Source organism: Musca autumnalis, unplaced genomic scaffold (genome assembly GCF_047663935.1).
Source record: "Musca autumnalis isolate F117 unplaced genomic scaffold, ASM4766393v1 scaffold_5, whole genome shotgun sequence".
Taxonomy (NCBI): Eukaryota; Metazoa; Arthropoda; class Insecta; order Diptera; family Muscidae; genus Musca; species Musca autumnalis.
The window spans coordinates 12,340,312-12,362,476 of NW_027412088.1; the positions used below are offsets into that span (position 1 = coordinate 12,340,312).

Below are 22,165 nucleotides of genomic sequence, written 5' to 3' on the forward strand. Positions count from 1 at the left end.
TTTGGTCTAGAAATATATGTGCATAATCTGTTCACATTTGGATTTAGCTCCCATATATATTTTACCTATTCACAGTGGTGTAGGTTATCATATAGTCGGCCCCACCCGACTTTGATGCTTACCTTACTGGTTAAAATCGGATTAGTGTCGGATATATAACGCAGGGTACAACTATTCATCGGTGGTATGTACGCATTAAGACACCCAACCTCGGCAGTCCCATCATACAATCCAGGTATGGGTCACTAGAGTCAAGCTAAATCAAAATAGGTCGGTACTGGACAGATTAGTGTATGAGGATGGCATGTCCTCCTCCCCAGTTTCTTGTACGATTCTTCCACAAAACATGTAACCATCGCAACGTTGCAATCATAAAGGCTACAATTTCCCCGACTTTATTACGGAGGCCGTTGCAATTGAATTGCAGGAATTGTGTTGTAAAATGCTGTGTTTGTTGTTGTTGGGGAGACTACTGGTGTATCTCGTATTCCGACGACGACAATAAATCGGACGAGCGTGTTGGAGATATCCTAGCGTAGATGATCTGCGCCACAACAAGCAACATAACTCATATTACGGCAGTCCTGGAGGTGGCTAAGGCGGCCAATTGCATGCTGACATGTAGTGGATGCGGATCTGGCAAACGGAACAGATCCATAGTCAAGGGTTCTTCTATATCCCGACACGGATCCAAGGAGCTCGCAACAGGCATTCCGGAATAGCATATCATTCCTTGAAATTGAATATTTCGAGCATTTTTGCGATTTTGAAGGCCACCATAATTGTACGGTAGCACGGCGAGGGAAGGAGCAAAATCTTTCCTACTGGCGAAAAGAAAATGCCGGTTTTTACAATTCACCTCTGCTACCATCCTTGCCTGGTTTCAGAAACGGGACCACTCTACCAATTTTTCAGGCTTATGGTACATTATGAGTTACTAACGATGGATTGAGGACACTTGTTAAATACTCAACTTTGGGTTCATGCATTTACTTAAGTATAACCATTGAGATTCGATGTGGGGCCCGTTTTGGATGACGTCTACAACATGGCCCATCGTATATTGTGGTGGTTAGCCGATAGCCTTAGATGCTAGTGCTATTTTTTTTATATAATTTTATTATAATTTTTTATTATAATAAATATTTGAAATAAATAAATAAATATTGTGGTGGTACCTGTTCGACTGGAACTGGAACGGCGCGCAGTAAGACCCCTTACACCGCGGTGTAGCACACTCATCTTTACCCTATCGGTTGCTCTATAAATTGCCTGTTGAAATAATACGCACACTCTCTTGTGATCTGTCACTGTCCCGCCGTTCTCTTTTATTTTTTTAAACATTTACATTCACTAAAGTAATATTTAAACAACACGGTTCATTGACCTTGACTGATAAAGTTCATAGATGAGTTTATTTTTGTTTCGTTCAGTGTACATTATTCAACAAATCTATTAAAATGTTCTCAATTTAAGCAACTTTCTGCTGTTACACTTTTAAATAAATACCATGAATGTATAGTTCGATTTCTATTTTATCTAATAGTTTGGTTTATTTGTACGAGAAGAAAGTGGGGGAGTGATGGTAAATATTGTTGAAATAACAGTTTTAGCTTCTTTATTTCATTTAAAGTTTGCAGACATAAACACATTTCCAGCCAAATACCCACATCCCCTAGCTATACCTCTATCCATCTTGCATCTATTCATTCATTCGTTCGATTCGTCCATGTGGCTGGCCATATGTCTGTCAGTCAGACAGCTAGAGGGGGTAAAAAGAGACCAGCCCGAAAACAGCTGCATTTAAAAGTTGATTTGATTTTGGTTACGAATTGTATTCTCCTTAATTTTTTGCCGGCTCATTGCTTTTGTACACCTTGAAGTCCCAAGTGCATAATAAAAGTATTTGAATAGAGATGGCGATTGTAAGATCAAAGGGATTTGCAGCTTTCTATCAATTTTAGTACCGGAATAAAAGGCTACAACATAAGTATTATTCTGTAAGGAATTTTCATATTTTTTGGGGATTTTTGAACACCGCTTGGCATCCCTATGACCACTTCGTCTTATCAGGCGATGAAGCAAAAAAAACAAATGTTATCTCAATTTTAGTTTTCTTTTTTTTGCAACAATTTCTACAATCTTTTATTTGTTTAAGGATATACAGGGGCATTAACAAGGGCCAAGGATTGATGCCAAAATTCTCAATACCCTTTGGAATAATGTAACAATAATAGTTGTGTTAAGCTTTTATCTCTGGGAACAATTGAAATTGCTCACAAAAAGATATAGACTTGCTTGACGTTGAAATAGTTTGCAAAATTTATTCCGTTTATGGATTCCATTGTATAAATATTTAAAGAAGAAACAAAAAACACAAAAATTTATCTTTAAGATATCAAATTTATTTGTGAATTTAATCTTACAAAATTTATAAATTAAAGTATTTATAAATACAACATATATGTTGAGAATACCAAAGCATTATTAGGGTTTCTTTAGAAATATTCCCAAATGAATGATTGTTTTTATTTTCTTTGAATCAACAAATAAAGGAAAATTCAAACAATTAGATATTAAATTACTTATTATTGCAACGTTGTAGTGGGTGTATCAACTCAATTGAGTTTAACTTACTAAAATAAATGAGACAAATGTCAATAAACTTTTATGAACTTTTGAATAAACTATATACATATTAATTTGGAAAGATTCCAGAAAATGAAATAAAAATAATATTTAGATATAAATTTATAGAAACAATGTTTTAAGATTATATATTTTTTGTGTATTTGGTGGAAAGGGAATTTGGGCTCAACTCTTCTGAATCGGCATTTGGAAATGCGAATTGAAACTCTTTGCATAGGAAATAAATGTGAAATGAACAATTTTATAAAGACGCAGGTAGTAAAGAATCAGTCTACTGCTAAATTCCCTAAGTTTAAAAATAACTTGAATTTTTGTAGGGGACAAAATAATTTATGTAAGTTCCTAGCGTACATTTCTAAGGTTTATTCCGTAAATGACACCATTGTAGTTTTTTGGACCACAGCAAATTGTGCATGTGAGAGCCCATATGACAGCTATATTTTCATTGGACCATAGCCGTAGACCTCTATGGTATTTTCACATACAATATGGCTTATCCTAACTACGGAATTTAAGTGGAAAGTACTAAAAATACGCAATTTGGGCAGGTCCAATGTGGGTTTTCTATATATTCCAAATATATATTCACCACAAATATTTCAAAAGCAGTATGAATGGAGCGCACAACATCTTCTGTATGAATTTATAACGAAAAACCATCAATATGATATTTATATTTTTCAATCTCAACGACAATCTGTATGAAAATTGGAAAATATGGCCCTAAAACCTATATATCAAAAACAAGTGCTGCTAAGAATGCTATATGTTATGGTTACAGATTTCTTGATACATTAGAAATAAATAGACGAAGAATATTTTTGTCTCTGACATCATCTCTCTAAAATTATGTTTTGTGGGACAATTTTGAATAAATTCAGATGAAGTCCGACTTTAACCCTCAAACGTGTTTTTAATTTTTAGAGACCCCGGCGATTAGACAAGAGTTACAGATTTGGTGTATTCTGAGACCTATAGTAAAATGTTATGGCGAACAATTTTGTAGAATATTTGCATTTGATATCATCACATTTTTAAGGAGTTTTTGAAAGATTTTCAAAAAAAGAACAAAAAGTACCCCTTTAATGAACCGCCTGAGGGTTTAATTTTTTAACAAAAATATACCCCACATCATCCTAAGTAAAGTTGCCAAAGACACTATATACCTGAAATGCAAGGATTCTAAGATATCTTAACTCGAATATTTCGAAAAAATTAAAAATGGGCGGAACTTGCCCCGCCTATGTGGTTATTTTAAAAACGCCGATACACATGTCTTTTATTTTTAGCTCTACTTTCATAATCTACTCGATTTTCCTTGTCATTTTTTTGCTGTCGCACAGTGTTTTTAGACCTTTGTGACCTGTGCCCTGGTCGAAGATTGCTTCGAGTCAATCCATGTTTTTACAGTGCTTTATTTAACTTACTTTGGTGTCCGTTTAGTTCAAATCTCGTAACTTATTTTAACGCAGTTGCAGTTGACCAATCGAACTAAAACTTTACACACTTTTCAGATTTGGATGACAATAGCCCCCACATAACGGTATCACCCGATTTCAGGTATTTTCTTAGCCCGAATTGGCTGTAACTTGGCATTTGGAGTTCCCAATGGCACAGACACTTCCCCGCCAAAAATTGTGGACATATGCAGGTCCAGGATTTGGTATAGAACCCATATAACGGTACTACCCCATTTCAGGCATTTTAAAATTTTTATTTAAATTTTCGGCCAACATTGGCTGTAATTTGGTTATGGGGTTCTCAGTGATAAAAAAAATTGTATTTACTAAAAAGTTAAAAATAACAGACAATGTTGCTGACGGCTTAGCGTTCTGAACCACAATCCAATTAAAATCTTTCCATGTGAAAGACATATACAGTCTACGATGGAAAAAAGCCATTGACTGTAATATGAATGTAATATTGAAAAAATTGATTTCTGAAATAGAAGGGGGGCAAATGACTCGTCTTTTGAAAAAAAAGCTTCAATTTGAAATTCACAAATGGATGTTAGCCTAACCAGTTAACGAAACGATCGTCGCATAGCGGTTGATGTGTGTGTAGGACTTCGCTAGATATCAATTTTTCAATGTAATCTCCTTAGGTCATAAAGCTCGATTAATTAAAATCTCACAAATAATGACCTTCGCCCCTAAAAAGGCAAAAACTTAAAAATAAAAATTCAGCTGAGCCCGGCTGGGTTTCGAACCTGCGTCTTCGTTAACTAACAGATAATGTTGCTGACGTCTTAGCGTTCTAAACCACAATCCACTTAAAAAATCTTTCGATGTGAAAGAAATATACAGTCTACGATGGGGAAAAAACCATTGGCTGTAATATGAATGTAATATTGAAAAATTGATTTCAGGAATCAAATCAGTCGTCTTTGGAAATAAAAAACTTCAATTTGAAATTCAATCTTGGATGTATAAATAGGGGCTCCAAATTGTCTAGCAACAACAACATCTAATATTCCTGAGGATGTTAGCCTAACCAGCTAACGAAACGGTTAGCTGTTGATGTGTGTGTAGGACTTCGCTAGATATCAATTTTTCAATGTAATCTCCTTAGTTCAGAAAGCTCGATTAATTAAATTAGTTAAGAAATATTTTTTACTTTTAAAAATATTTCAACCATTTTTTTTTAAAAATGTTAAATTTGTTCAAAAATTAAAAAAAATACTCTTTGGTTTTTTATAAAGCTTATTGTGTAAAAAGCTATAATTAATATGGGAAACGGTATGAAAAAACACATTTTTTACTCATGTAATTTCAATAAATTTAAAAAAGTGTTAAACGGACAGACGGATCTGGACGGCGCAAAAGTATATATCGGCTGAAAGACGAAACTCCCAGGCATCATTCTGCGGAAACGAAAAAATTCTAGTCCAAGTTGAAATTTCACTAAAATTTACAACATGAGGAAAAATAAAATAGCTCACTTCGTGTAAACACTACGGTAATTTATTACGGCAACAGTCGTACCTACTTAGCAAAATATCGGTTATAGTTTCCGAGAAATAACTTTTTCTTTCTCCAGAAATTTGCAAAAATGACGTATTTACCAAAAATGGCCATTAAATGGTCGTCTTTAAAAGCACGCCGCCTGCACACCTTCCAATATTTGATTTCACTTTAACTTCGTCTCATACTCGCTGCTTCTGCTTGCGGCTACTTTGCTGATTCCATTCAAGCAATGTCGTCTCTATTCATCCGTAGGGTATGACCTATATATTTCCATTTTCCTCTTCTTATTTCTAGGCTAGCTGGTTCCTGTTTAGTTTGGGATTGGACCAGAATATGCCCATGATTTTTCGCAAACACCTGCTTATGAACACTTGCAGCGATTTATCCTCATTTACCGCTGTGTTCCAGATCTCACATCCGCAGATTTGACATTCGAGTTAAATAAACTCAATTTTCCCGGTCTGGAGATAATAATCTGCTTCCACCATTGTCATTTGTTACGTTCCCAAGATATGTGAGGGGCAATGACGTGTCCTGGCAACCAGTTATATCTCTTGGCTCGTCTTCCGATCATCGTCTCCAGCTGACTTCATGACCTATGACTGTCTAACTTTTCTGAATCATGAAAAAGCTGGTTGACCAGGGTTCAGAGAACTTATCAATCACTGCTTCAGGGAGCTGCCCATTCCCCCAGATCCTGGGGTAGCTGAGAGGAAATCATCACTGCCGCAGCAGCTAGCTACATTCCTGCTGGTCGAATATCCGAAATAAGATCAAGTTTCCCAGCAGAGGAGACGGTACAAGCAAATGAGCGTAATAAGTTTCGTGGTATGAATCCTGAAAACCCAAGAGTTAGGGAACTTACTCTTGAAGTCAAAAGAGTAGTAGGCGAACATAAGCGGAAAAATTGGCTACACCACCTGAAGCATTTGAACATTGGTACCAGGTTAAGTAAATCGCGGTCAAGCAGGGTACTTATTACGGTATTGGATTCGATCGAGTATTTGCTCGTGAATGAAAAAATTGATCTATGAAAACCAATTCGTAGATGCATTAGCAATCTGTTACAACAATGTAGGTGACCGGCAGAACTTGGTGTGCTGACAAAGGAACCTTGTTGACCTCTTTTAAAGCAATATACCGGCATATAGCGCTTTGCAGTAGAAGAAAATTGAAACCTGCCAGAATGTCTTCCTGTGGACTGCGACAGGATGCCTACTCATGACACCAGTGGAACATCTTCACAAGGAGGTGAAGATTTCACCGGTACATCACTACAACAGGATGTTGTCGATACAGAACCTGTTTGGTTGTTACCGCCATGACCATCCCTACCACGATCTAGTGGACAGGCTTCCCGCTCCAAGGCACGTCAGGTGAGATCTTCATGATATGGAGGGAAGGTTTGAATTGCATTCACACTGATGGAGTTACGCAGGCAGTACAAAGGTACAGTGTGAATGTCCTGCACCGAGTTTTACCTCAGTTAAGATCCCGACGATGTGTCCGCCTCAATTCATATTGGGCCCGAATTGATGGCACCCAACACCTGCTCTGCATTTATATGGATTTGGACCACATGACAGGCTGCATTTGTTTAGCTGCCCACCTAACCGCACTTACCTGTCTCCTGATTCCTTATGAACGCTGCCAGTTCAGGATGCAGAATTTTTGAATCTGGACGCAGAGGAACTATAACCAGATAACTGAATAAAATATACGAACATACCGCTCATTTACTCAAAGAGCGACACATCTCCAAAAATCAAGTTTTGAGAAAAACACGTTTCAAGTTGGCGATTGAAATTTGACTGCCCAACAAAATAACTACTTATTTGCAAACAGCTAGCCAGATATCAGTGCTAAATTTCTGTGCAAGATCAACATTGATTTGAAGTGTTTTAGTGCTTCATAAACGCAAAAAACTTTGTTGTTGAATTATGCCAAACTTGTAGTAAATAAGCTGTAACTCGTTGAGTTTTAGAGTTATAGGCGTGAAAATTTGATACAAGATGAAGTAGAAGTCGTAGAAAAAATAGAAATTGCTAACTCAGAAAACGCATTTTTTTCGTTATACCACTCTTTGAGTAAATGAGCGATATATGCATTGTTACAAAAACAACCAATTATTCTACGTAATAATACAGACGCAACCGGCACAGTCTACATAAAAACAAGTATAAAAACGTTAAGTTCGGACGGGCCGAACTTTTTATACCCTTCACCGTAAAATATTCTAAACTACAATGGAGTAATTAAGCCTAAATTAGGCCAGAAAACGTACCTAAAAATTTCTTCTTAAACGGTGCATTTATATAGGACAGGTAGTTCGGTCAAAAAATGAAGTTAAAATCCTCAAAATACCTAAAATCGGGTGTTTATAATAAAATATCATAGGTTCATGTTTTATTATAAAACCCCAATTTTAGGTATTTTGAGGATTTTAACTTCATTTTTTGACCGAACTACCTGTCCTATATAATTGTAGAGAAGTTTCGTGACCTCATTTATTAAATTACGGGTAGTTCGATCAAAAATGTAGGTTAAATCCTCAAAATACCTAAAATCGGGAGGTACCGTTGTTTGGGGGCAATACCATGAACCTATGCTGAAAATTTTCATGAAACAAAAAATTTATTTTTTTGCTTTAAATTTGTGTAATTAATCGTAGTTTAATATAAACAAATTTCAAGAAAATCGAAGAGAACAATCATTGATAAAAAATGATTTTAAATATTAAATCGCGAAAATTGCATCCAAGCCCACTGTGCAAAATTTGTTTCTATGTTCTATTAGATACCTGATAAAAAAATAAAAATACGAAAAAGATGTTTTCTATTTGGACCAATATTAAAGAAGTTATGGGTATTTGTTTGCAAATAGTTTTTACAGAATTCGACCTTTTCAAGGCGCGATATCTTTGGCACCTTTAGTCAAAAAATCTGAGAATATATAAAATATTTTGCAGATGAGCAACACCATCACAGCAAAAAATAAAGAAAATAAAAAAACCTCATTTTGCAAATGTGTCCGATTTCACTCAGAAATCCCCATATATGCTTTTTATGGTCGCAAATGATTATTTCAATGCTTTACAAGCGGAAAAACAAATTTAATACTAAGGTGGAGGGTATAAAAAACATAATTCTTCTTCAATGTTACGCTTTAAATTTTTAAGTTTATCAACTCCCCCCAAAATACCAAAAGCGCAACACCTATCAGCTGCTCACATTTCTAAGTACGCAATTTTCTATTACACGTGTCTGGCACACTACAAACATATGGTTTTTCCTGCAAGCATGGGGGTACTACAATTAATAACATGTAAATGTACTAAATTTGTTTACGACCCCTATCTTTGGAACCAACATCAAATTCAAAAATTTATTACTCCTTCACGGCGAAAGCAAATTTTCTCCCTAAAATTTATGTTAAACGAAGAAAAGTAGTTAAGGTAGCAAGTCTTGATAAAAGTTTTCTTTACCCGCATATGTCAGTTTTTTTCGTTTAATTTTCGCTGCAGTTAAAGACTTTTCTTCATGCAGCAATGCATTTTAACCACCCTTCCCCTACCAAAAGACATCTGCTAGGTTCTAGAGGATTTTTATAGCACGTTCCTTGCTTACACACATTCGCTTAAGAATGCATGTTGCATTCTTGATTGTCAGCTGATTACACTGTATTAAAGAAACCACCACCACCAACCATCCCGACGAAAAAGAACCCAACAATCATTCAATTGAACTCATCCATTAATAAGTTGCTCTCCAAACAAGGAAATATAAAACAAAGAAAAGGATCAACATTTAAAGATGTAAACAATTTTCTTTTCTTCCTTTTCGTCCTTGGGGGGTTGAGGAAGGAAGTAAGAACGCGTAACACAACCCAGAGTTGGTTGTGTTTACATATCCTTGGGTGGGGGGTTGGTTGAAACAACCCTTAGTCATTGGTGGTTTGAGCAACAAATTTTTGAAGCGACAAATGACGAAGAACTTTTTCTTTGCCAAATGGACTTTTATGTAAATGTGTGTCATCAAGGTGCTGCCACATTCATTTTCCAGGCGTCTGTCACATTCCTTGACTCCTCAGGTAATGAGTCGTTATAATTGCTGAACATTCTTACCTCGCACATAAAAATGTAAATTTTTTGGAAAAGTTTCTTCATTTAGGGACAAATGTGTTTTTCTTTTTTTATCGATTTGTCATTTTTTGGTGAAAAATTATGTTAATCTCTCCCTCCCGTGTACCTAAGGGGAGAATAAGGGAGGAAGAGAAGACAGCTGGTAACTAGTTTGCATAACGAAATTATGTATTTCATCAACAATCAAGATGTTCACTATATTCAAATACATCCATAGGTTACTATTTTTTAGGTTTAAAGTTGATGGTTCTATCAAAGAAGATTCTTTAAGTTTCGTTCATGAAAAATTTGAAATAAAACATTCATACCATAAAAGTTAATATAATGCGGTTATTATATAAGGACTGCAACAACACGATTATCTATGTCAAATATATGCTTAAAATTCGGCTTTAGAGTTAAAAAATGAGACTAAAATGTGGATCTATTTCGGTTGTTGAAAAAATATACGAAATAGGATTGCTTTAAGTCTGGAGAATCAATTGGCTTTTCACTTAGTTTAACTTAGTTTAAGTTCGAAGATGGGTCGTATCGGTCCATACCTTCCGGTACCTCCCCCACAAAAGATCGAAAATGTTCTGAAAATTTGAAGAGAGTGATCGATTTGGTCCATACTTTACACATCCTAATATATCTGGCATTCATAAAACTCTATGCACCGATACGTTCGTCAGTTTTGTTAAAATAGCGTTTTTAAAAAATAGTGAATGGATGAGGTACCCTGCCCCCTCCGAAATTCGACAAAATATAACCTATTTTTACCACGGGTCCTCCCTGTACATTCTCTGAAATTTTCAGGAAAATTTGTTCTGTAGTTGTGGATATATAACATATTAAAAAAGTGGGCGTGCTAAAATAGCGTTTTTAAAATATCGGGCATAGGGGAGGTACCCCGCTCCACGCAAATTCAACAGAATATATAGCCTATTTTTACCACGGGTCCTTGTTAATTCTCTTTAATTTTCAGGAAAAATCGATTCAGTAGTATTGGATATATATCAAGCTTTTTGTAGAAAATTAACTTATGTTGAAACTGAGGTATGGGGTACTGTAACTCGCAAACAGTTGTACTGTACCATAACTTTTGAACGCATTTCGGTAAAATAAGCTGTTTTAGCCCGATTCACCGAGGGGTTTCTTAAAATAATAATTTGAGCGGAAACTGTGGTCGTACTAATGTAAAAAAATCGTTGAAGGAAACGAGTTTCATTATGTTATTTTCCAATTAGTGGTTTTACAACACAATGTAGAGCTTAATGCTCAAAGGAGAAGTTAAAGAGTTCACTTCAGAGTTGAAGTTTCTAATCTATGATTTTTTAATATATCCACTGTATCTACCTCAAACGGATGCTGACATTTTGAAGACTGAAAAATGTTTTTTTTTTTGAATTTTTGCTCTAATCGGGACGCGCAGCTGGATTTCCCTAAAAGCTTATTATTTGATTGTAGTACTTGCGATTTCGCATGTAGGGTGTAGCCCTCACAGGATCACAGTAATCTGCGCCCAAACACGAAATTTTTGTGCGTAATTTTTTCTCAAAAACCTATTTTTTTGGTTTAAAATTTACAAACGTCATTCGATTTCCGTGAAAACCCGCGTAAATTTAGTTTTTTTTACGTTCTGAATCTAACAAGCCACGACGCGTAAAAACCCACCCACTAGATCGGCGGATATGATACCCCTCCAATTTCGAAAATGAGCAAAAAATGTTTTTGAAAATTGCGCGCATTGAAACGCGCTTTGGAAGTGTAATTTTTACTGAAATAAGTAGAGCTATATGCCTGTTTAAAATGTGCGAAAACATATATTTCAAAACTATCGCTAATCCGGAGATACAATTGATTTTTTCTACAAATTAAGTGCAATGCTACATCCACGGTTCTTGATGGATCGCAATGAAACGACATGAAATGCTGAATTTTTTAAAGGTTATCATCGAAATCGGATGGCATAAAATGTAAATGAACTTCGCGGAAATTATGACCATTTTACTGTATTTTGCACCCTAATATGCAGCAGATGCTACATCGTGGCCGCCAAATAGAATTTGACAAACTGTACATCAAATAAAAGGGATTGATTCGCTGTGTTGGAAAATCAGATGCGCATCATGTCATTTTCATAATTACGCGGTTTATATGCGTCTCATATGTTGTAATATTCAATATTACATTATTTTAACGTTATGCCACAATTGGAATTCCTTGTGATTTAATATAAGGTTCTAATAATATTATCCAATAGGAAAACTATAAGCGAAAAATTTGTTACAACGGAATATCATCATTATTGCGTGAAATTTGGACGAAAATCCCGAAGAACTCAAACATATTTTCTCCAACTTTTCCTATAAAACCATAAAAAAATAAAATTAGAATAATATGATTTTTATTTTTTCGTAATATTTTCTTCGTATTTTTGCAAATAACATGAATACTATAGCTCCAACCTTCACAACTTAGGTTTCATTTTATTCCTCAAAATGTCAGGATGCTGTTATAATTTTTTTTATATATTTTTCGTAAGTATGAGCGCTATTGTTTCAAAAATATGTTTGTGAATACGTGAAATTATTCAACAAATTTGATTTTTTGCGTTTTTGGAAATTCGACCTAGAAGTGTACGAAAAGTACTAAAAGGTACTAAATATGGTACCCTTTGTGTTAGGCAAACGGTAAAAGATAGAATTCTGAAATTTGGAATGAGGGTAACTGATGGAGAGCTAGAAAGATGTACCAACGGGTTTTTGGAAATTCGAACTACAAGGGTACGAAAAGTGCTAAATGGTACTAAATTTAGTACAATTTGGATTTGTGGTAACGGATAGAGCTGGAATCCTGAAATTTGAAATTAGGGTAACTTGTGGAGAGTAACAAAGAAAGGTTTTTGGAAATTGGAACTATAAGTGCACAAATAGTACTAAATGGTACTAAATTTAGTACAATTTGGATTTGGGTGAACGGATAGAGCTGGAATACAGGCATTTGGAATGAGGGTCACTGATGAATAGTAATAATGAAAGGTTTTTGGAAATGTAAGGGTACGAAAAGTACTAAATGGTACTAAATTTAGTACAATTTTGATTTGGGTGAACGGATTGAGCTGGAATACAGACATTTGGAATGAGGGTCACTGATGAAGAGTAACAATGAAAGGTTTTTGTAAATTCGAACTATAAAGGTACGAAAAGTACTAAATGGTACTAAATTTAGTACAATTTCGGTTTGGGTGAACGAATAGAGCTGGAATCCTGAAATTTGGAATGAAGGTCACTGATAGAGAGTAAAAAAGAAAGGTTTTTAGAAATTCGAACCATAAGTGCACGCAAAGTATTAAATGGTACTAAATTTAGTACAATTCGGATTTGGGTGAACGGATAGAGCTGGAATCCTGAAATTTGGAATGAGGTTCACTGATGAAGAGTAAAAATGAAAGGTTTTTGGAATTCGAACTATAAGTATACGAAAAGTAATAATTTTTTTTTTTTTCGAATGTTTTTTATTTACAATCAGTTTAAAAACAAACTATAAGTAAATTTTATAAAAAAAAAAAACTATTTACATATATTACATAGAATGAATTCTAAAAATTCAACAAAATTTTGAAGGTATTGATAATATATAATGGATATTGTGTCATAAATTTACATGTATGTACATTGTTTTATTTTAACAAATTAATGTTTGATAATATAATATGGATTTTGTGTCATGTGTTTATATATATTATTTTCTATATGGAAGATCAAGAATATCAAATCGTTTTAGTCGGGATAATTGTTCTGATTCATCTAATAGGATAATGGCAAGTGTATTAACATGGTTACTTAGTCTTTGTAAATAATTAGCTGACAACTGGTTTATTTCCTCTTTAATAGTTGTTATTAGTAAATCTTTATGAAGGTTTTTGTTCGTCATGTACCATGGTGCATTTGTCATCATTCGAAGCATTTTCGATTGGAACCGTTGAAGTATTTCCAAATTGGAATTGCTGGCTGTGCCCCATAACTGAACTCCATATGTCCAGATTGGTTTAATTATGGTTTTATACAATAGGATTTTATTTTCTAGGCTTAGTTCGGATTTGGGGCCGAGAAGCCAGTACATTTTCTGCGATTTTAGCTTCAATTGTTTAACTTTTGCTTGTATGTAGGGTTTCCATGTAAGCCGTTTGTCAATATGTAAACCTAGATATTTAACACAATCCTGTTTAGGAATATCTTGATTATAGATTTGGATGGGAGGGCATTCTGATTTTTTGAACGTAAAAATAACATTAACACACTTTTCATGATTTAATTTTATATTCCACATGTTAAGCCAAGATTCAATGCTATTGACTGCTTCTTGCAAGTTATCTGCTGCTAATTTTGGACACTCGTTTGTAGACAACAATGCAGTGTCATCCGCATATGTTGCTATAGTTACATTGTCATTTATTGGCATGTCTGATGTATATATTGTATAAAGTATGGGAGCTAGAACACTCCCCTGGGGAACGCCAGCCTTAATACCTCGCACAACTGATATTTCGTCTTTTACTTTCACGAAAAAGTGTCGTTCATCATCAGTGTTTAAATTAAAATTTTGAAATGTGTTTTCGAGATATAGCGAGAACGCTTCCGCCTTGCCTATATCATTTCTATGCCAGTTTCCATCCTTATCTTTTAGTGGAGAATTCCTTGTAATTGGAGTTTTTTTCAGATATTTTGTAGCACGCCACAAGTTGTAGTCATTACTTGTTGGAAATCTCACATCAAGATTTTGTAGAAACTCACCTAGTTCTTTATTCTTAAATTCCTTTAAAAGGTATGAAAGATGTCTTGACGCATTATTAAAGATTCTCTTGTCCATGGGATGTCTAGTCCTTTTCCAAACTTGACGCAACATTCTCTTGTTTTTAATAAGTTGTCTTATTTCAACAGATACGTGGCATAGATTTCCTTTGTTTGGGCATTCGTTTGTAGCGGGAGTTGATAAATATGCAGCTTCGTGAATTAGACTGGTTAAATTTTGAACAGCGGACTCTAATTCAACATCAGTATCTATAGGAATAGTCAGATCGATGTTCTTTTCAATCCAATCTTTATAAGAAGCCATATCGGTTTTGCTCGTGAATATATTAACTTGTTTCTTTGCCGTTTCTAATGCACAACAGTATGTTAATATTATTGGAGTATGGTCAGAACTAAGATCATTACTGTCAGCAATGTCCAATCTTGTTTGACTAATCCCTTTATATACCACGAAATCTAAAAGATCGGGGACTTTTGAGGTATCACTTGGCCAATGCGTTGGGTTACCTGTAGATATAACAGAGTAGTTGTATTTTCGAATGCATTTATACAACTCTCTCCCTTTTGGATTGGTTAACCGTGGGTGTTTAGCATTAAAATCTCCTCCTACTATAAACTTAGGACCAAGATTGTTGAAAAACTCATAGTATTCTTGACAATTTATAGCATGTCTTGGTGGAGAATAGAATGAAAAAATAGACATGCTCTCATTATTGCAATTTATTTTGATTCCTGCTGCCTGTATGTGATTTAGTCTATAGCTGTTGAATTCCTCATATTTAATAGATGTTTTTACAAGTATTGCGGAACCTGCATGAGCTCTATTATCGGGATGATTAGCAGTAATCAAGTCGTACCCTCTTATATTACAAAAACTTCTTGCAGTGAAATGCGTTTCGGACAATAGACAAATGTCAATAAATTGGTTGTTTAGGAATACAGACAATTCCTGAATATGATTTGATACTCCGTTGGCGTTCCATATAGCAATTCTAATGTTTAATTGCATAGTTTTTGAATTAAAACAGACATCATGCTTATAAGCGTATTCGTGAGTTCCATCTGTTTTGTAAACATGGACTCAATTTTAGACATAAAGGACGAAGAATTCTCAGGTTTCATCACATCAGAATATAAAGTTGCATTCTGATTATTTGAGTTTATGTTACTGTGTTGATTATTTGAAGATGAAGGTTGATTTACATATACGTTACGTGTTGACATTGGATTTCTTACAGAAGACATATTGTTGAACTTTTTCTGCCAAAGCTGTTGATATATTCTACATCCTTTATAATTTGCAGTGTGGACACCTAAACAGTTTGTACATTTAGGTTGTGTTTCAGTAGTTTTCGTACATTCAGTTGTTGGGTGATCCAAACCGCACTTAACGCAACGCGAAGGTCTCTTACAATAAGCCTTTGTGTGCCCAAAATGTTGACAACGGTGACATTGAACTAACTCATTGACTTTCTTTGGAGGTTCAATTTGTACGGATGCATTTTCTATAAATTGGATATTATAAATATCTTTGTTATTTGGTTTTGGATCGAGATCCACAAAGAACATGTTAAGTGGTTTTTTATCAATACGGCTTTTAACATTCATAACGTTTCGTACACCATGACCTAATGACAGCAAAATTGCTTTTAAATCTTCTACTGGATAGCTATGATGTAATTGTTTAATTACTACTCTGAAAGACCTTTCCTTCTTTACTTGGTAAGTATGGTAGTTTTTCTTTTGCTCATCCAAAAATTTAACAAGTTTCCTGTATGACTCAATGGTTTTAACCATTACTTTTATTTGATCGTGCATCAATGATTTAAAATTGAAATCAGATGCTGGTATGATTTTTGTAATCTGATTTACCATTTTAGTAATATTTGACACATCAGGCAAGAATATCGGCGGAGGCTTTGATGAATCTTCTTCATTGATTTTATTGTTGTCATTTACAACATTAACATTGTTGTTAGAATCGTCACTCAAAATAGCATACTTGTTGGTTGATGTTGATGGTTGTTCATTGCTTGTTGTTCGTTGCCTTTTGTTTAGTTGCCCATTAGACGATCGATGAAGGTTTCGTTTACTTGGGACCTGCCAGTCGTCTTCATCACTTTCATTACTCTCACTCATGTTGTTAGTACTGAAGGTTCAGTACGAGTTCAAGGTTTTTTTTTTTTGCAAGTTAATTTTTGACACAAGAAAAAAATTGTTGATTTTGTTATTGTATTTTTGTAACACAAAAATTGAATATTGAAAACAACTTTGTATGTTTAATGCGATTACACGTCCGTTAGCAAGAGCGGCTGAGTAAAGACTGAAAAGTAATAAATGGTACTAAATTTAGTACAATTTGGGTTTGGGTGAACGAATAGAGCTGGAATCCTGAAAGTTGGAATGAAGGTCACTGATGAAGAGTAAAAAAGAAAGGTTTTTGGAAATTCGAATTACAAGGGTACGAAAAGTACTAAATGGTAATAAATTTAGTACAATTTTGATTTGGGTGAACGGATTGAGCTGGAACAGAGACATTTGGAATGAGGGTCACTGATGAAAAGTAACAATGAAAGGTTTTTGAAAATTCGAACTATAAGGGTACGAAAAGTACTAAATGGTACTAAATTTAGTACAATTTGGATTTGGGTGAATGGATGGAGCTAGAATCCTGAAATTTTAAATTAGGGTCACTGGTGGAGAGTTAGAAAGGAAGGTTTTTGGAAATTCGAATTATAAGTGCACGAAAAGTTCTAAATGGTACTAAATTTAGTACAATTTGGATTTGGGTGAACGGATTGAGCTGGAATCCTGAAATATGTAATGAGGGTCACTGATGGAGAGTAACAAAGAAAGGTTTTTAGAAATTAGAACTAAAAGTGCACGAAAAGTACTAAATGGTACTAAATTTAGTACAATTTGGATTTGGGTGAACGGATAGAGCTTGAATCCTGAAATTTGTAATGAGGATCACTAATGGAGAGTAACAAAGAAAGGTTTTTAGAAATTCGAACTATAAGTGTGCGAAAAGTAATAAATAGTACTAAATTAAGTACAATTTGGGTTTGGGTGAACGAATAGAGATGGAATCTTGAAATTTGGAATGAAGGTCACTGATGGAGAGTAAAATGGAAAGGTTTTTGGAAATTCGAATTAAAAGTATACGAAAAGTACTAAATAGTACAATTTGGATATGGGTTAACGAATAGTGCCGGAGTCCTGAAATTTGGAATAGGGGTCACTGATGAATAGTAAGAAAGATGTACCAAAGGTCGAAAAGTCCTAAATGGCAGTGAGTTTAGTATGATTTGGATTGGAAGAGCTGGAATCCTGAAATTTGGAATTAAGATTACTGTTGGAATATAGAATTGAGATATGGAGGTAGCTTTGGAAAATCGTACTAATGTACACAAAGTAGTACTAAATGGTACGAAAATCGCTATAATTTGTATTTGCGTGAACAGATTATTGTTGGAGTGTAGGATTGAGGTAGTTTTGGAAATTCTTACTTATGGAAAAGTGCTAAATGGAACTACATTGGCTATAATTTTGGTTTAGGTGAACGGATAGAGCTGAGATATGAAAGTTCATTTTGGAAAATCGTGTACGAAAAGTGCTAAATGGTACAAAATTTGGTACCTTTTGGTATTTGCTATATGGTATAGAATTTTGTACAATTTGTGATTTTGTAAAGGGTAGAACTGGAATTTTGAAATTCGGTATTAGATTAGCAGTTGGTGTTTAGAGTGGAGGTAGGTACTTATTTATACAAAAACTACTAAATAGTCCTCAAATGGGTTTCAGGGGAACTGGAAAACTGAATTGGGGTTAGGATATATGTTGAATATAAGGAAGTAATTTTTGAAACGTTTACCTATGTGTAGGAAAAGTTGGGTTACATGTTGATACCAAAACCGTTTTAAATAGTTAAGGTACTAAATTTGGTGTTGGGTGTAGGAACAAAGCTGGGATTATATAATTTAAAAATACGCTATTTGTACAAAAAATACGAAATTGAAAAATATTTGTTATGAAGATCGCTCTAAAGTTTGAGACAAAGTTCTGAGTTTGAAAAATTGTACTGAATATTGCCCCATTGATTTGATGTTAACGCCAAGGAGTTTCTGTACTGAAATTAAGTAGTCAAAAGTGAAGCATCTTTTCAAAAAATGTTTTTTGTTATGACCGCTTTGTTATGTAAATTTGAAAATGCGACAATTTTGTTAACTAGAAGGTATTTACCCCTGATATTAAAAAATCCTAAATTGAAATGCCTTCAAAAAATTTTCCGTTATATACTGTTGACATACCGGTGCAGATTAAGTACAATTTTTTGTAAAGAAGTTTTCTAACCTTTCATGCCACAAATTCCGAATTTCGTTGGAAAATGTGCAGAAGATCTTCAAAATACTTTAAATCTTCAAAATATCTCTTCTAATAAACGCGGATTGAAGTGGAGATTTTTTAAATTAAACTTCTATATCCTCTGAGTATTCAAGGTCCAAATTTAAAGAAAATTGGACAATATACATTTGTTCTTCTTTAAAAATACACTAAGTCGAGAGGTACCGTTATATGGGGATATACGAAAACGTGGCCGAAAATTTAACGGACCTATTCGGGTTCTGGGCGAAACCGCTAAAGCTAGAACCTTGAATTGTGAATGTGCGTGATTTTTGTTGTGAAGGGGTGAGATAAAGTTTAGTGTTTGGAAATTCATACTAGAAGAGAATGCTGTGTTAGTGAAGGGGTAAAACCAGGAGTCAAATCTGAAATTTGCAATATGATACGTAGTTTTGGAAATTCGAAATAAAAAATATGGTAGCTGTGTAGGGATGCGATACGGCAATTTTTTTTAAATTCTGACTACAATCGAAAAAATAATGGTAATAAAAATAGGTCTTAGTACAACAAAATCTCCAGTATTCACCATTCCCGTATTAAATAATGTTTATATATATATTTCGTTTCCTTTCCGCATACGAAGTAGCGGGCATTTGCTATAGGATATAACAGCTAACTATATTAAGCCGCGATTTTTTTAGAATTTTTTCTAATTATCATAACTAGAACGGTCATATCTTTTGCGCGCAACGATCAAAGTTAGTAACGAAAACAGATTTGGAATGACGATTTTTTTCTTAATCTATGTACCAAAAATCATTGATGTAGTATCAAAAAATTTTTTTGATTTTTTGAAATGGAAAATACAATTTTAGACATTTTTCCTGATATATTTAAAAAGTGGGCGTGCTAAAATTGCGTTTTTAAAAAAGTATGGCATGGGGGAGGTACACCGCCCCTTCCGAAATTAAAAAAAATATATAGCCTTTCTTCACCACGGATGTACATTCTCTGAAATGTTCAAGAAAATCGGTTCTGACGTTTTTGAGGCTATACGGAACGTACTAACATACACACATTGTCTTTATACCCTCCACCATAATATGTAGGATGTAATTAAATTTGTCATTCCGTTTCTAACACATCGAAATATTCATCGGAGTCCCTATAAAGTATATATATTCTTGATCGGTGTAAAATTCTAAGTCGATATAACCAATTCCGTCTGTCCGTCCGTCTGTTGAAATGAAGATACAGCGCGCAATTTTTGAGATAGAGCTTTGTAATTTGGTATGGAAGTTTCTATTGCTCCTAGGATGTTTGGTATTGCAAATGGGCTATACCGGTCCACGTTTTGATATTGCCCCCATAGAACGGTACCACCCGATTTTCGGTATTTCGAAGGTTTTTGCCTCTTTATCACACCGAACTGACTGAAATTTGGTACTTAGTCTTCCTTGGGGTGTAAAACCCAGAAATTTATCGGTATAGGTCCACGCCTTCATGTAGCCTCCATAGAACGGTACCCTCCGATTTTCGGTATATTGAGGGTTGTCGCCACAATTATCAATCAAAATGGCTGAAATTTGGTATTTGGTCATCATTTGGAGTATTAAATCTTCCATATGAAGCTTGTCTTCATTTAGCCCCTATAGAACGTATTTCCCTATTTTCGGTATTTTGAAGGTTATGGCCTCAATATTCCTCAGAAATGGCTGAAATTTTGTATTTAGTCTTCGTTATGGGTATAAAACTTTCCCACAGAAACTTGTCGGTACAGGTCCACGCCTTAATATAGCCCCACATAGAACGGTACCTCCCTATTTCCGGTATTTTGAAGGTTGTGGCCTCAATATTCCACAGAAATGGCAGAAATTTGATATGTCATCTTCATTTGGGGTATTACATGTTCCATATGAAATTCGTCGGTATAGGTCCGCGCCTTAGTACAGCCCCCATAGAACGGTACCTCCCTATTTCCGGTATTTTAAAGGTTGTGGCCTCAATATTCCACCCAAATGGCTGAAATTTGGTATTTAGTATTAAAACTTCCATATGAAATACGATACTTTGAGGGTTGTGGCCACAGCAACCCACAGAAATGGCTGAAATGTGGTATTTAGTCTTTGTTGGAGGTAAAAGCCATTCTGACTGTAATTAGTCCTTATAGGACCACATTTCAATATAGCCACCATAGAAGGGTACCTCCCGATTTTCGTAATTCTGAAGGTTGTTACGTCAATATCCCACCGAAAGACTGAAATTTGTTATGTAGTCTTCCATGGGGTTATAAAATAGAGAATTATCAGTATAGTTCCGCGGGTTCCTATATTCCCATAGAAGCGTACCTCTTGATTTTCGGTATTTTGAAGGTTTTATCGAAATATCAGAAATTTGGTATTTAGTCCTCTTTGATTCTAAAAACTTTCCGGCAGAAATTTGTAGGTACAGATCAACGTTTTGATATGGAACGGTACCTCCCGAATTTCGGTATTTTGAAGGTTAGCCACATTGTTTTACTGAAGTTGCTGAAATTTGGTATTTAGTCTTCTTCATAAACGAAAGGAAACTAATTGTTCCATTTGACTTCAATACAACTCGTGGTAGAGGGTATAACAAGTTCGGCCTGGGCGAACTTAACGCCGTTCTTACTTGTTTATATATAAGATGGTTTGCTGATGAGCAGCATCACCACAGCAAAAAATAAAGGAAATCAAAACCCCTTATTATGCACAAGGGTCGAGTAAAATTGGAAAAGCATAAGTAAAACATGATTATATCAATATCATGTTTATAGGAGTTTTCTGAGCAACATTTTTGCCGATCATTGTAAAGCTTGAAAATGTCATCTTGTAGATTTATTGCGGTTCTTTAAATAAAAGCCGAAAATGATAATGAATAAAGAGGTCGAAATACACTACGAAAATAATGCTCATTGGATTTGACTGAAAACATATGTATCATCTGAAAAGTAAACTAAAGTAACAGCAAAAAAATTGCATACATATTAAGTTAATTATTGATGTCTTATAAAGTCTCCAGGAGGAAATGCGTCTCTCCATAACACAAAAGTTCGAATCATGGCGAATCTGTATGTTAATACAGTCACTAAAGGCTTTCATCCCAAAGTTATACAGAGTTTTTGATCTGGTGCATTTTTGCAATGTAATATGGTTGATCCAAACATTTTTGAAGATTAAAATGTGTAATATAAATTTATTTTCGGATTTGGTGTGTAATATTGTCCTACAACAATAGTTTTTATCGTA

At 34.6% G+C, this 22,165-nt stretch overlaps 1 protein-coding gene across 1 annotated transcript in view; it reads left to right on the forward strand.

Annotated features, from left to right (window-relative positions):
- The window catches only part of Ipk1 (Inositol phosphate kinase 1), a 376,999-nt gene that overhangs the window by 45,096 nt on the left and 309,738 nt on the right, over nt 1–22,165 (forward strand). The gene's annotated exons all lie outside the window — the stretch shown is intronic.